This window comes from Brienomyrus brachyistius, unplaced genomic scaffold (assembly GCF_023856365.1).
Source record: "Brienomyrus brachyistius isolate T26 unplaced genomic scaffold, BBRACH_0.4 scaffold52, whole genome shotgun sequence".
Lineage (NCBI taxonomy): Eukaryota > Metazoa > Chordata > Actinopteri > Osteoglossiformes > Mormyridae > Brienomyrus > Brienomyrus brachyistius.
The window spans coordinates 105,809-121,875 of NW_026042327.1; the positions used below are offsets into that span (position 1 = coordinate 105,809).

A 16,067-nucleotide genomic window follows, 5' to 3' on the forward strand; every position below is an offset into this window, starting at 1 on the left:
GAGCCACCCCAGATTTACCCACCATCATGAGAAAGACTAAGATCAACATGGATCAAATGGCCTATTTGGGTGTACAATCACCCCCAGACCACTCTGACTGGCTTTGGGTTTTTGAGACAATATGAGAAGGGCAGGTGCCCTTTTGCGTGGAATGTCTCCCATTCCTGTTTTTCCTTCTTCCTCTTTTTGTTTTCTTCAAGTGCCAACAAGAGAAATTAATGACAATGCCAAAGCATCTGTAATTGCAACAATTTTCTAGGAGAAGGGGTGTGTTTTTTGACACAAGTGCAGGGGTGCCAATATTTTTGGCCATGACTGTAATAGTTATTTGTGATTTGTAATAATTATTTAATTTTATCGATCCATCTACTTACCTACACTAAAAAATGTACTGTTGGATGTAATTAATTTTAAGTGGTTACATGAAATTACTTTCTAAGAACATTTTATTTTGTAATTCAAATTTTTCTTATTTTTCAAACCAAAAAGTTACAGCACTCTCATATAATACACTTCAGCCATTCACATTTATAAAACAATATGACCAATCACTAGTTCAACCTCCCAGCCATTTATCCTTCAAAAACATGGCCCTAGAAACATTCCCACATTTTCATTATATCTCGTTTCCCATTTAGTCTGTCCAACATTTTTTCATATGAAGCTGCCTTAATCATCTCATCGGTCCATTCCTTTATATTGGGGATTGTTGAGGATTTCAAATGGCTTAATATTACCCTCATGGCAGTTATGAGTCCCACCATCACAGCCTTAAACTGTTTATTATTCCCCTTTGGCAATTCCACTCTATCTCCTAGCAGACAGAGTCGGGTTTGCGGGGTAAAGTAAAGCCTAGCCATTTGTCCAGGAGATCAAGAACTCTACCCCAAAATGGATATACCTGAGAGCACTGCCACAGCATGTGTAAATAAGCCCCCACCTGTCTTCTAAAATTCCAACACTGATCAGTATTAATTAGTCCAGTTCTATTTAGTCTAACTAGTGTCCAGTACTATCTGTGTATAATTTTATACTGAATAAATTTACCTTTTACTTCCCTATAATATTTCCCCACTCTAGTAAGTATTCTTAACCATTCATCTTCTCTTTTTTAACACTCGTGACTCAATGCCTCAGTTGCAAAAATTTCCAAAAACTCCCTCCTCCTCCTACATCATACTTACTCTTTAAGTCTGATGATGACATAAACATCCTATTTACAAATAAATCCCAAAGAGTTTTCACCCCTTTGGATTGCCATTGTTTCCATACTTTTTCCTATTTGTATTTCAGGATTGTGCCAAATTGAGGAATATGGCTGCATGTCATGTGATACTTTAAGCTTCTTATGTATTTTGATCCATATATTAATCGAAAAAGATATTATCGGGTTTGTATTTCTTATATTGTCCCCCCATTGTGACAGAATGTGCAGAGGTTGAAATAGTGAAGCCAAATCGCTCTTGATAGCTATCCAGTCCACATCAGAATTCACATTCTTCCAGTGATAGTAGAGTTTGGCTATTTCAAATGACATGCTATATAATCTAACATCTGGCAATCCTAGACCTCCCTTGTCTCTGGGCGAAGTAATTTTAATCCTAAAGGTTTTTTTCTTTCCCAAACAAAAATCTTTTACTATACTCTCATACTGATTAAATATCATTTCCGGAATATTAAATGGAAGCATCATAGAGAGATAATTAACTTGAGGCACCACAACCATTTTAATAACATTAACTTTCCCCCCATAAGGATAATTTCAATGCTTTCCATTTGTCCATATTAAGTTTAATTTTGTTCAATGAGGGTTCAAAATTCAGAATTATTATTTTGTCAATATATAAACTCAACAGATTTAAATTTCATGTTTATAGTTCAATTTTGTGTTATATAAACAAAATAATTTTTAATACAGTGCATTTTTTTATTAATTCAACAGCACCCATGTTCAATCCACTTAAGTTTGGAAGGTGTATTGGAAGGTAACGCAGATATTTCTTAAGTGGGCATCCAGAGATATCGTCCCCCCTCCAAACACCCCTTTTCTCCACCAGTTCTGTATGGAGCTCGACAGGAGGAATGGAGAGGTAGAGAAAGGGGTTAGTCTCACACAAAATGTAATGCAAAATAAAGAGTAAATACAAGTGCCATGAAGCAGAATTGAGCTCCAGCAGGCCTCGACTTACAGTAAAGGAATTGTAAGGCAGACATGCTAACAAAACAGCTTTACATTCCCAATTCCAAACCATTAATGGGCAACCTTAGAGTGACGACGGCTAAAAAAAACCTTAGCTATAAGCAGGAATGAAACGTTGTGAAAAGCCAAGACTCCACATGAACATGTTCTCCCCTTGCAGAGTCAGATCACGCATTTGAAGTGTCCCCAAGTGTTTGTGTGTTTTAGGTTCCTGTTAGTGAGGGGTCCTTTGCCGTTCTGTCTGACAACCAACAGAAAGTCCACTGTGTCTCTGCAACTTAAGCTGAGTCAGTGTAAGTGTGTGGCTCAGTAGCTCAAGTATTTGGGCTTGTAATCCAAAGTTTGCTGGTTTAAATCCAGCTTCAGATGGATAACTGTATGTTTATGGGCCATTGAGTTATGAAAAATAATCAATGTAGTGAATCACTATATTCTCAAATTACTTGTTGTACTTTTATGAACAACACCATTTATTAAACAAACAAATCTGCATTGGCAGAATGAAGAATTAAAAATGAAAATAATCATTTAAGAAACTGTGGAAAACTGAATATACAATATTTGTAAATTGAAGGAAGAGTCCATTAACTAAAATGTGCTGGTAATTGTCTGCCAGTACATTTTCCGTTTTTTGGTGGATTTTTTTTTTTTACAGTGTATGACGCGCTTGAATTCACTGAGCTCAAGTGTATGTGAAAATTAATATATTTACATCTAGTATGTTTCATGGCTTCACTGTATTTCCCTCTGGAATGATCAGTTTCATCTAACTGCTGATGTTAAAGGCAGAGCTGAAATTTAGTTTAGTCATGACCTCAAAATTTAATTGAGTAGGTATTCTGTACAACCAGACGGAACTGCTGGTTGGGCTGGTCATCACCTGCGTTTTCTAAGTGAGGTCTAAATGTAAAGTTTCAAATTGCACAATATATATTAATCTGTTTTTAATGTTTTTACAAAATATTTTTTATGTGTTTGCATCTTATATTTTGTATAATGGGCTTGTACATTTGATTCTTCCTTGATTTCGGTGTAATGAAGTGTAACTAGTGAAAAAGAGAGAAACGTTTGGGAAGCATTATTGAGCTGATTGTCCAGAGTCACTTGGGTGATAATTAAGGTCAATATGAATCACCTATTACCCACTGTAACCCTTTGTATTCCCCCCGCACACTCTGTTAACAAAATAAGAGGGTTGAAGTTAAATCAGGTTAAAAAGGTAAATTTGATCCTCCGCCTATCGCGGAAGATGTGGTCCAGACCCATCAGCGATAGGTGAAAATCCACGATACAGAAGGATCATATAATTTTTTTTTGAGGTTTAAGCCTTAAAATACCCCTCCCACATGCTTTAAACATATGTAAACTCATTAAAACACATATATCGGGCTATGTTAAATGTCGGGCTAAGGATATGAGTAACATAATAATAATAATAATAATAATAAAATAATAATTTTTAATATATATACACACACACAACTTTCTCTCTATATATGTAATGGAATATATAAAAATAAAAACATATATGGCTCTTACACATTCTTTTCATCCTTCTTCATGTAGCGTACTGTTGATTCATTCAAGCCATAATGGCGAACGCCGTCCGCATAACGCTTTCCTTCCCGAAGCACATCCAGAAGTTTTACCTTCTCCTGAATGGTCAACGTCTTCCATCGTAGGGCTTAGAACAAAACGAAAACAATCGGACCACAAACAATATACCGGATACGCAGAGAATTATGAGGCGTCGGAGGAAAATCCGCGATATAGTGGGGGAATCGCTGTAATGTGAAATCTGCCAATCCTGGTTTTCAGCACCATGGACAGAAACCAGTCGTTTATAGGGACCTATTATGCCCATTTTCACTGTTCATAATTGGATTTTTATGGTCTGCTAGAATAGATTCACCCTTTTAATAGGTGATATCCTAGAATCCAATATATTATTGCAGGGCTGTTTTCATTTGATGTTAACCAAACGTGATATATTTATTTTTACTTTTGATATCTCATCCTTTTCCCCTTATCTGATAAGAGCCGCTGTCCGCTGAGACAAGCTGGTGTGTTTTTACTGCTCACTGAAAAGTGGGTGGTGTGGACTTTGTGTATTACATGACACTATGAGACAGTCACTGATTGGTGGGCTCTGAGGGGGCGGTGTGACCTGAAAATCATCCATCAATCAACCCAGGATGGGGGGCCAGCCCATCGCAGGGCACACTCACACACCATTCACTCACACATGCTCTCCTACGGGCAATTTAGCAACTCCAATTAGCCTCAGCATGTCTTTGGAATGTGGGGGGAAACCGAAGTACCCAGAGGAAACCCCACGACGACATGGGGAGAACATGCAAACTCCGCACACGTGTGACCCATGAGGAGACTCGAACCTGGAACCCAGAGGTGTGAGGCAACAGTGCTAACCACTGTACTGCTCCTGAAAATCATGAACCATTTTAAATATTGAAGTATTTTTTAAATATTTATTAATTTTAAATATTTATTAAATCACAACATTGGGCAGTATACATGTTATAGGTACTTATTAATGAATAAGCAATATAATAAGATTCAATTTTGCTTTCACTACTTAAAGCGCCAGAACATCGTATTTGAAAAATTCAACAGCAATATCTCTTACCAGAAATCAGGAACAGGTTAAGAAAATCCACAGACTTCGTCGCGAGCAGTTCAATATACGAACTATTTCCTTCTACCCGACGCCACACACCAATAATATTACTGCGCAGCAGATATCGCCAGGGAGCTCGCGCTTGTGTCTAATGCGCAGTGATACGAGTAGTGTACTTCGATAAAAGCCCGACATTTCTACGGCTGATATTTCCAAACCTGAACAACTCCCAGCAGAACTTTGATGAATAGATAACATTAAGACCCCTCTAAAATATCTTTTTATAGTTTTGGGGTGAACCTCCCATTTAAACGAAGTACATGGTGGTGCTCATGAATTTGAAAGCCTAGATGCCTCACCTCGCTTTTCCACAACGTGTCAGCAGCGCCACCATCTTGGAGCGGTAATTAGACATAAACAAGCAACATGTCAGGGTGTAGATGGAAAGATCTTTTAGCCATAACTTCTTTACTAATTAACGCATTTATATCTTACAATTATGTAGAATAAATAAACAAGCCCACCACTACTGCCCCCCCAAATTTATGTAGTACTACTCATAGTATTCTCAACAAAAACTAATGCTAGTATCCCGTCAGTGTCACAGGCAAGTAAACATGTTATGTATCTTATTTGACCGTACCGCAGATTTTTTTACCTGTGAAATGTGGTTCCCTGTTTTCTAGTTTTAACATTCCTCATGTTGTTGCTGTGATGTCCGCTCCTTCCGCTCCTCGTGTGTGCCACGCCCCCTGATTACCCACGTGTGCTTCCCTGATCGTCTCCAGCTTTGTCCATTTACTTTGCTTGGTCCTGTCTTATTTAAGTCCTGGTCTAACCTGTATGCCTTGTCTGTCATTGATGTTAGTCGTTAATACTATTAATGAAGTAGCCGCCCTATCCTTTTACTTTGTATGGAGTGTGCATACAAGACACAACTAATGCAGTTGTACTGTTATGTATATAATTTAAAAGGTATACTTGCCAGCAAAAGATTGAGTTAATAAAATTAAATGAAAAGTATTAAGACCCCTTGTCATTCATAGTATTATATACTTCTTAATTTTACAAAGACTTTTTTCCTATCATATTTTTAAGTTTTTGAAGTTGATAATCTGGAAAACTGCTGCCTGGGATCAACTATCCATTCTTGACTCTTGGAATAGGAATTGAAGTCGAATAAAACAGCCTTACAGCACCCTCTTGTGACATACAGTAATATGGAAAACAGAACAATTACTAACTGAACGCAACATCCCCCCTTTACTTATGTATTCTTCTTCCTGCAGCAGCACTGTATTCTATAAAAGACACGCCTTACCTGTAACATTTCTTCCTTTAAGGTCACTACACCCCAGACAAAACAATAATGTAAGTTCAACAAAAAACATTGTGCTTGTGCCTTCCTGTAAGTGCACAACCTTTTCACTATGAACTGCCTGTTTTGCTTCCAACAGAAATCAATTACAATTAGAAATGTTCCATTCACTGAGGACCACAGTAAGAGGATCTATGAACAACTGTTATATATTTTACACTGAATCTCTCTTTTCCTTTAAGGTATCTCTTTCTAACCAGAAAATCACGCTCAGAACATGCACTTCATTTCTTTGTTTAATTCTGTGAAGTTCCATAGTCCTTGAGCCGATGATGGTTTGTGTGCCCTGGCTGCACAGCTTCCAGTTCCTTAGGCCATTCCAAGCTCAACTGTTCTTTCAGGACCAGTCTTTGGCAGGGCTGGAAATTTGGGAAGTCCACTGGGTACTGAGGCCAAATGGGCAGCATGCCATGCTTTCCCGTCAGCCAGGATGGGTCTCGATGGGTGCAGAGAATTTCTGATGCCCTTTTTGCACATGCGCTGGTTTCCACAGCCGCACTCTGTGCCCTTCTCTGAATGAGGGAGTGCGAGCTCCCTGTCTTGCATCACAGTACTGTTTCATGTGAGATTGGCATAGAGACACCCAGCAATGCACTTTATTATCATGTCACTTAATTATCACTTATGCCCCTTCAGTATCAGGCCAAGTACAAACACTACACAAGCAGAGTATTCTGTGGGGAAAAATTAATGTCCTCAACTGCTGAGAGCAGCGTGCTGGTGATGCTCTGTGCTCATTACATCTGTGAGCTCATTACTCTCTGTAGTGCTTTTCAATGCTGCATTGAGCAGTTGCCAGGATGTTATGCTGCCTCTGAGGATAACTGTTTGTTTAGAAGTAGAATAATTCAGAATAATTCAGAAGATGAACACAGATTTTCTCTTATTAAACAAGACACTGGCTCACTCATAATTGTCCAATAAGAGGTAAGGAGCATTCCTATTGAACAATCATGACTTCTAGCTTAAGTTAACTCCACTAACTGAGAAATCCTGCTTAGTGGAACACCTCCCTGGTCAGAAGAGAACAACTACAACAACCAAGAGTCACTACCTGGCTTCTGGTTATTGTGCATTAGCTCACAGCTCAGACTGGGAGTCATTTCATAATGAATCGACTCCTCAAGTCCAAGCGTTGCAGTGGACTGCAAAGCATCCAGGGACACTGCGCAGCACGTTAAAGGACAGCTCTTATGGAGTGACCACTAAACGTAAAAGTGGAAAAATAAATCATTTAAAAAATTTTAAATGAATAGTTAAGGAAGATGTAGCATTTGATTATGTCCATGTATTTTATAATCTATTCAGTACAGGATCATAGGGGAGTCGCAATAGGACATACTGTAAGGAAGGGGAATATTCTGCCAAGAAGGTCAGTGCATCATAGGACTCACTGACAGACACAGACACACACAGGCACAAGGAAACAAGCAGCAGAACATGCATATCACATGCAGAGCCAACAAGCCTGTAGGACCTAAGAACAAACTTAGATTTGGTTTAAAGTGTTCTATCTGGGATGTTCTTGCTGTTGGTACTACAGCCAGACACACAACAGTCTGTAGTCATGATCCTCGTTCCCCAGTAAAATACTCTTATTTTCTTTCATGCGTACTTTGACAAAGACATCAGCTTAATACAATGCATAAGACTCACAAGTTGAAACTTCAAGAATAGGCACAGACCATGACATCACCTTAAAACCAGCTTGGAAGGTGATGAAATTGTAACCTGGCTGTCTTCATCGCCTGATTTAATCCCCATCGTTAACTATGGGGCCTTAATGTAGCATAAGATTAACCACGATCACAAACATTACACTTCTCAGAGTGGCATCTGGGAGGTTGTCCTGCCTGCTTGTGAGTGTATGTGTGTGTGTGTTTGTGTGTGTGTGTGTGTGTGTGTGTGTGTGTGTGTGTGTGTGAACTGATAGTAGGCTCATGATGGTCATTGACAAGAAAGGGCATTAAACTTGGCAAAAGGGACCGCAATGAATGGCAGATTGTTATTCTTTATATAAATTCAATAACTAAGTCTTCTTTTATTATTGCTTCTCTTAATAGAAAAGATAGAAAAATCCATCAGTTTCTTTTGTTTTCGTTTGTGACTAATTTTCTCTAAAAAAGAATTTACTTTTAGCAAGACAAAACTTCTGAATTCATTTTCTCAGTCTGTCAGTTTGCACGCACAAACACACACACACACACACACACACACACACACAGAGGTGTGAGGCAACAGTGCTAACCACTGCACCACCATGCCGCCCCCGCTACCAGAACAGACTTTACCTAAACTTATCTAAACTTCATGTAGAATAAACACGTTTTAAATGCTTTTTTGGATATTGTCATTTTCAAATCTATATAAATACAAATGTGATTAAAGAAGAATAGCAACAAGATAAAATTAAATTTTAGTCGCTGCCCACTGGTGAGTTGTGGTATTTGTAGAACAGGTCCGTGGACAACTCATGTGGTCCTTGGGGGCATCCTGGTGCCAGTGGGCACCATGTTGGTGACCCCTGTTCTAAATGGTATGTAGGGTTTGCAAACTACACCAACGCTTCTGATGTAGCTACATTTAGGCTTATAGTGGAATAATATAGTGGAAGATTCCTTGCGTGAGTGTCTGAGAGCGTGAAAGTCATGCCAGATGCATGGTAGTTGGCAGCCCTGCTTTCCGTGTGCATCTGTCTCTTACTTTAGGTGGCTAGAGATCCAGCATTACTCAGGATTAGGAGCCACTTGCACTGATAATAATTAGTTTCTTTTTCCCCTTGCAGTCTGCTGCTGTATAACATTATGAAATCAGCCCAAAAATCCGCAACCCATGACCTCCTAATATTTACCCGAAACTATGTTTTCAAAATAGCACAACTGGGCATGAACACCGCGGACCTGGAAACTCTGCTGAGCATTGAGAATCAGCGTGCAAAGGCTCTTAATTTGGATATGTTTGTGAAACGTTCTGCTGCACAGCACAACAAAGAAAAACAACTGGTCAGTGATAATGAAAAGTACAATCAGCATTGTTTTAACCATGAGAGTCCAAATGCTTAGATAAATTGTCACTTTTTCAGTGTAAGTATGCTCCTGAGCTCCACGATTCTGAATGATAGTCGGTTTCTCATTGAATTTCCATGCCACTCTGTTAAAGACTTAAGGATCTTGAGTATTATTTCAACATAAACTTTGCTTGGGTGCTTCATATTTTAAATTAAATATAAATTATGGCAACGTGCAAAACTATTAAGCAAAATGCAACGTATTTGTTTTTCATTTACGTAATTATATATGTTGATTATGATTCTTTTTAGTTCCACAGTACATGCAGATACTAAAATCCAAGCATGCACTCTTAGGTTAATTGCTATCAGTTTATATAAAGATTTATAGAAATTTCAGTCAGAGACTAGCTTCTGATATACGAAGAATGTTTACATTTTTTTGGCCGTGGAATAGTTTTTCAGTGCTGCATGTAGTTTCTCTTTATTGTTTGAATAGGGCACACTTACACATCAACAAGTGCAGTGGCAGTTGTGATGTTCTCGCATATGAGAAAATACAAGGACAACTTTTATTAAACAAAACGAAAGGCTTTACTCTCCATACTCCAGTCAATTGCATGCATAGGCCTACTGCTGCATATCACTTTGCCAACTTCCGCTTCCGTGCGGCTCAGGAGGATCTGGCTGCAGAACACTGGAAAGGGGTCCACAGCTCAAGGGGACCACCAGAGGACAGATGGAGTGGAACCGGGAACCAAGGGATTTGCCAGTGGCTGGCACTCACTGTTGTTTTCGACTACAATAAAAACAGCTGTACTGGCTAAATAATAAGCATACAAAAGGAAAAAAAGACATGGATAGGAATAAAAAAGTAATTAAAAATAGAAAAACAACAACTGAAGAGTCATTCACACTGAACACGCATCTCTGCTCTCAGGACGACGATCCTGCCAACTGCGCCAGACTGTGACAGACTGAACTACAAAACTGTAGACTCAGTGGACAGCTGACTACGCCACCCTAGGAATTTCATCCAGCTTTCCATTGAGACTACAGTTTTGCAGTCTGTTCTGCCAAACAATGTATTAAAAAGTGCAGTGTTACACATGACACTGTAATTAATTCAATTCAAGAGATGTACTATCAAGTTATAATAGTGTGATTATCATAATCACACAAATATATGAATTCCTCCGTTGCTGAATTAAACAACCCTTCATGCTGTCCCTTATGTGAATTAGTAAAAATTTCCACACCTTTTTCACCATAGCCAACCATTCTCTCCATAGTCATATGCAATTCCAATTCCCCCTTTTATTTATTTTATGGCAGACAGACAGCAGTGTTTCCCCTATCATTATATTAGGGTGCCCCCCCCCCCCAGAAGGTCAAGTTAATCTTATTTTATTACATTTTCTATATAGCGTCAGATCACAGCAGAAGTCATTTACTGTAAGGTTACCTTTACTATAGAAGAGCTCTATACATTGTCCTTTTAATAAACAGATTAAATAACCTTTTGTTATTATATCTTATTTGCACAACAGCTTGTCATTTTTGTCTCTATACCAGAGGTGCCCAATACATCGATCGCGATCTACTGGTCGATCGCAAAGACTGAGTAGATCGCATGACATAAAAAATAGAGGAAGGATGACGCGATCAACCGCGCCAGCTGCTGCAAAACTCCAGTAAGCAACCGAGTCGCCTCCAATTTATTTCTACTAAACTTAAGAGAGGGTATAAAACTGAATGGGGGAGCAGGACCAAGTACGAAGCCAATAACCTACCACTTCCATACGGAATGAAAGGAGGAGTATTTTTTCCCCACAAGGTCATATTCGAAGTGCGTTTGTTTCATCTGTCAGTCTACCATTGCTATTCCGAAGAAGGGAAATGTGGAGCGGCATTTTCGGACTGCTCATAAAAACTACGGCATTAACTTCCCTCCGAAAAGCGAGCTGAGAAAGAGAAAGGTGAAGGAACTAAAATCCCAGTTCAATGCAAAAATCCTTAATTTATGCCAAAGGGAAATTAATAACAATGATAAACAATATTAAATAACAATAATAATAACAACAATAAATAATAACGAATATCTATAAATCTATAAATAACAATATGTTTTTTTAAGTAGATCATTTTGACTTGGTCATTTATAAGTAGCTCGCAAGCTGAAAAAGTGTGGACACCCCTGCCCTACAATTTCGCGCATGGCGGAGTTCCGTCCCGATTCGCGCTCACAGACACGTGCGCGCACACACAGGTGAGCATACTCCCACCAGCGGACAGAGAGCGCGCGTTAGAAAATATGTAGCGTCAGCCACCTGAAAAGCAGCGAAAAATATCTGCGTTTTTTAAACGCTCCCAGGGTGATAAAGACGTTTCACAATGGAATTTTCTGCTTTAAACTATCACCATTTTATGCTATCAGCTATCGATTTTAAAGCCTAACAGTTAATATATTTTCAGCTCGAGCCAAACATCCGCAATAGGCTGCCAGGAGACCATCTTGTAACATGCATGCAGATCTCAACAAATAGGCCTGACGTTTCCGACTTCCCATATCAAGAGGCTCTAGAAATGTTATTTTTTTCCCCTTGTCCTGTCCGGCAGCTTTAGCAAAATCATGGTCTGAATGCACTGCTGTGCCAAACATGTTTGCTTTATCATGAGGGGCTCTATAAACTCTGTATAGGCCTCTCATGTTGATCTATTTCTTTATTTTATTTATTTATTTTTGTTTTAACACATGTAAAGACATTGCAGTGGGTGAGCTGGCCGTAGTGGAGGGACATATTAGGAGGGGGGAAAAAATAATGAAAAGGAGAAAAAAAAGACAGGAAAAAGAAAAAAGGAATGGATAGATTCAGAAAGGAATAAACAAAATTATAGCGTGCAGAAAGTAACAGCACTATACAAGCATATAAAATCTTAGTGTGTGCTTGGATGGGTGTGTGTGTAGGTGGGGATTGTGATGGTGATAAGGGTTAATAGGAAACACCTGTGAGGGGAAAGGAGGAACAACATAAATTGTCAGCGAAGGAGTAAGAAGGGGGGCCCCATATGCTCGGTGGTGCTTGGAGTCCATGCTGCAGCTGCCAGATGCAGAAGCGCATGTGCTGGGGAAAAATTATTGCGTTGTTGGACATACGGCGAGTTATTGGGGTGCGCAGAGTTGGGAAGCTAATGACGCCGGTCAGCGATTGGTGGCAGCGGCGTGGATTCCAGGCGCCACAGGAAAGGTTTGTGGTTCCTTCTAGGAGTTGGATTATGGTTTGTGTTGTGGGTTTTGTTTTCGGGGGATTGGTCTGTCTTCCCCCGACTAGTTACTTTAAATAATATTGTTTGATATAAATTGATTTATTTTTTTTCCTTGTGTGTTTAGGTGTTATTTAGGAGGAACCACACGTGATTTTGGTGTTCATGGCCCTTGTCTTGATGTGAGCTGCCCAGGCCTTTTTATTGTCCACGCGTGAACTTTAGCTGGGTGTTTTAGCTGAGTGTAAAGTGTTTTCCCAAGTGTTTTAGAGATTGCTGTGCTGAGATCATTGTGTGAGGGGTTGCGGTGTTGCCTGGGTGCTCTATTCACTTATTGGGTCAGGGACACTGAATTGTGGAATCCTGGTAATAAAGGCTTATTGCTAGACTTCTGTTGTGAGCCGTTTCTTATACCTGGTGCCCAGTTTAGCCGAGTCACAAACCTGCATCATTGGGGAAATCCGACTGTTCCATCTATGGATCCTGTTGAATCTGCTGTTGGTAAGGTGTGTTTTTCTATACATGCTCTTCAAGAAATAATAAAAAAAAAATCAGGACATTCTTTACCCAAAACTACACCTCCGTTCCACATGTTTCATACTGGAATGGCATAGTGGATAATATACCTTGGAAAAAGGTGTGGACTTTACCTTTTAAGTTTTTATCAACAAAGTAGAAGTCACCTTTAAATTGACACAAAGTTTATCCGTCCAAATATTTTCAATCTAGCTGTTCTTTCTGTGAATGTGACTGCAAAACTAATGTTCGTTTATTTTGGTCTTGCCCTTTTGTTGAAAAATTATGCTCTGATATGCTTAACATGATACAAACAAATGTATGTTATAATTTTCAGTTTTCTTGTAAATGTGTTTTTTTAGCGGGTTTTTTGTGACTGGAAGAATACATGTCACGATCGCCGTCGGGCGAGCAGGGAGCGGAGAATCAGGAACTCCGGCTTATTAGGTAGAACAAACAGACCAGGCGAAACACGGAGCACGACGTCAATGACGGAACTGGGGATACGTACTCCGACGTGGACTTAAATACACAGGACTGAATGAAACAACAAGAAACAACCTCACGTGGAACCCCGACGTTAACGAGGGGGGCGTGGCACGAGCGTGACAATGCAGATAAATTTAATACTATTTTATATTCGTAAATGTAAATACAATAAATCCAACCTATTTTCCCCTGTTCCCAAATTAGACCTAATAAATTATATTAATCTAATCAGAAAGTCTAAAAATAAAAACAATCAGAACTGTATCCTGAGTTGATCCCTTTTTTACCTGATGTATAGATATAGTGCTAAAATGTTCTGTCATATTTGGTATTGAGATGGTAATCTTTTACTTTGTAATAACTCTTTATGAATATCTGTTCTTGTTTTGTTTAATCTGTCTAAAATGTTATCTGTACTTGTTGAGCATTGGAAATAAAAAAGTGTGATTCAATTGTTTAGTTTGACTTTTACTTTGCTGCACCAATTAATATATTTTGATGAAATTATAAAATGACAAAGTTGTCTTTGACGGTCCACCACCCCCAAATCGGTTTGATCCCTCCATTTCTAAATTTCTCAAATCGCCACTGTTAAGTGTTACTGCAGTACCGCTTTTTACATGCACGATCCTCCTGAATGTGCGTTATAATCGAATTACGGTTATTGTTACTAATTAAGTCACATAGATAATATCCCCCCAAAACCCTACGATGTGCCGCAGAGTCCGTGTTCATTTTTTGCATGAAACGGAGCTGATCATTTCCTGCCTGTAAACGAAAGTGAAATTAAGTGTCGAGATTTTAAAGGCAGAGTCGAAAGTTTGTCAAGAAATACTTTATCAATATTCTGGAATAATTTTAAGATATTCTATGTTTCAAGGTAAGACTATAATAATAAAATGCATATGTTTTACACAGCCTACATATATAGCGGGATTTAAAATAAAACGGCAGATTTGGCAAAAAGAGACAATGTCACGGTTTTTCGGTCTGGTGAGAACAGAATACTTAATCCGTGGCTTCTTATTCCAAATGTAATGAGAAATTTGAGTGTTCAATATAATTAAGCATTAAATATACGTCCGTACAGCACAGTAGGTTACTGTACGTGTATCAGAAGAGTTTCCGAATTAACATCAATAATATTTAATTACTTACAGTACGCTCAGCCATGAGTTCGCCTAATATACTGTGCTGCGTAAACATTGTAATATTTTGAAGCTATATTAAGTTTTTCTTTTTTAAAGTGTTGGGGATTAATATGCAACTAAACATAAGGCTTAACATTGTATTAAATCAAAGGTTTTACCACGGATCTGTTCTGTGTTCTCCAATCTGAAATGTTCTGATTAATTGACTGGCTTTGCAGTCGTATTTAAATTGTTTAATGCAAATAGTACGCAAGTCTGATTTTAATAATCGGTAAAGATTAAGTCAAACGCAACCCACAGCGCAGCTGAATGACAGAAGGTGGTGTATGTATGTATTACACACACACGGGGTTAATTGTGTTGTGTGTGTGTGTGTATAAGTGTGAGCTCTTTATTATCAGTCCCGAAAAGGGCGCAGCAGAGCCATCAAGCAGGAATGAATTACACATCGCGGACACCGAGCGGAGTAAATACGGAGGGGGAGGGGGTCACACATTGTACCGGAAAATAAACACACGGTGTGATTTTAGAGACACAAACTTCACTTTTACACAGACGGCGGGTTTGCGCTTGTGGTAACGAAGCATTTTGAGCAACGTTTCTCCTTTTCCCCTGGGAGAAGCAAGGTAAGCGTCCCTTTCCCCAGTGAAAGACAAGACAAGACAGGTTTTCCAACTCTTTCCGTGAGAAGTTATTCGTGAAAAACAAGTTATATACGTGAACAATGAAAAACATGTTTGTGCAGTTCAACCATAGCACAATAATATTATGGGTGAGTCAAGGACGACGTATTTGAATCTCCGGATGATTAGTCCATATACGATCAGAATCAATCCATACCTCAATCACCTCACATTCTACTCGTATGTCTACTGGGGGCGGGGGGCACTCTGCCAAGAGTAGTGGAGCCGAACAATCACAACAAATCATTAACAGTAATAAGTTAGAAAGAGATCTCTCAATGGAGGAGATTGATGATTTTATATCGTCCAAGGCGTCTTGGGATTTTTCAATACCATCGATACGAGCCAAAATTCGGTCCAGTACAGAATCGGCACCTCCCGCACTAGAATGGGAGTCATCGTCTTACTGACTAGCGAATACTCGTCAAACCAATTTTCATTTTTTTTTCTTATCAGTGTGAGAACGAGTTGAGGAAAAAAATGGAAAATCTCTGTAACTTCGACAAGGTTAAAGTATATTGTAATAGTGATTTGGGGGGTTAAATGGTGGAGAAATTAAATAGTTGGGAGCTGAGCAAGACTCTAAGCGGTCGTCCTGTACGAGATCACGTGACTTCTTGGCTTCTGATGAGTCACACCTGTTCTCAGGTAAATAGCCAGTAGGATAGAAACACTTACTGGACAGTAGCTCTGCAGGACCGGAGATGGAGACCCCTGCTGTACAGTGTTTGATATGGTTTT

At 39.1% G+C, this 16,067-nt stretch overlaps 2 protein-coding genes across 2 annotated transcripts in view; one reads left to right on the forward strand and one right to left on the reverse strand.

Annotated features, from left to right (window-relative positions):
• Window positions 1-16,067, reverse strand: part of LOC125723844 (uncharacterized) — a 214,739-nt gene that overhangs the window by 77,787 nt on the left and 120,885 nt on the right. The window lies entirely within an intron of this gene.
• Window positions 14,295-16,067, forward strand: part of LOC125723832 (NACHT, LRR and PYD domains-containing protein 12-like) — a 240,480-nt gene continuing 238,707 nt past the window's right edge. The window contains exon 1 of the mRNA XM_049000660.1: window positions 14,295-14,372. The gene's annotated coding sequence lies outside the window, so the exon portion shown is untranslated. The remainder of the gene's footprint in view (window positions 14,373-16,067) is intronic.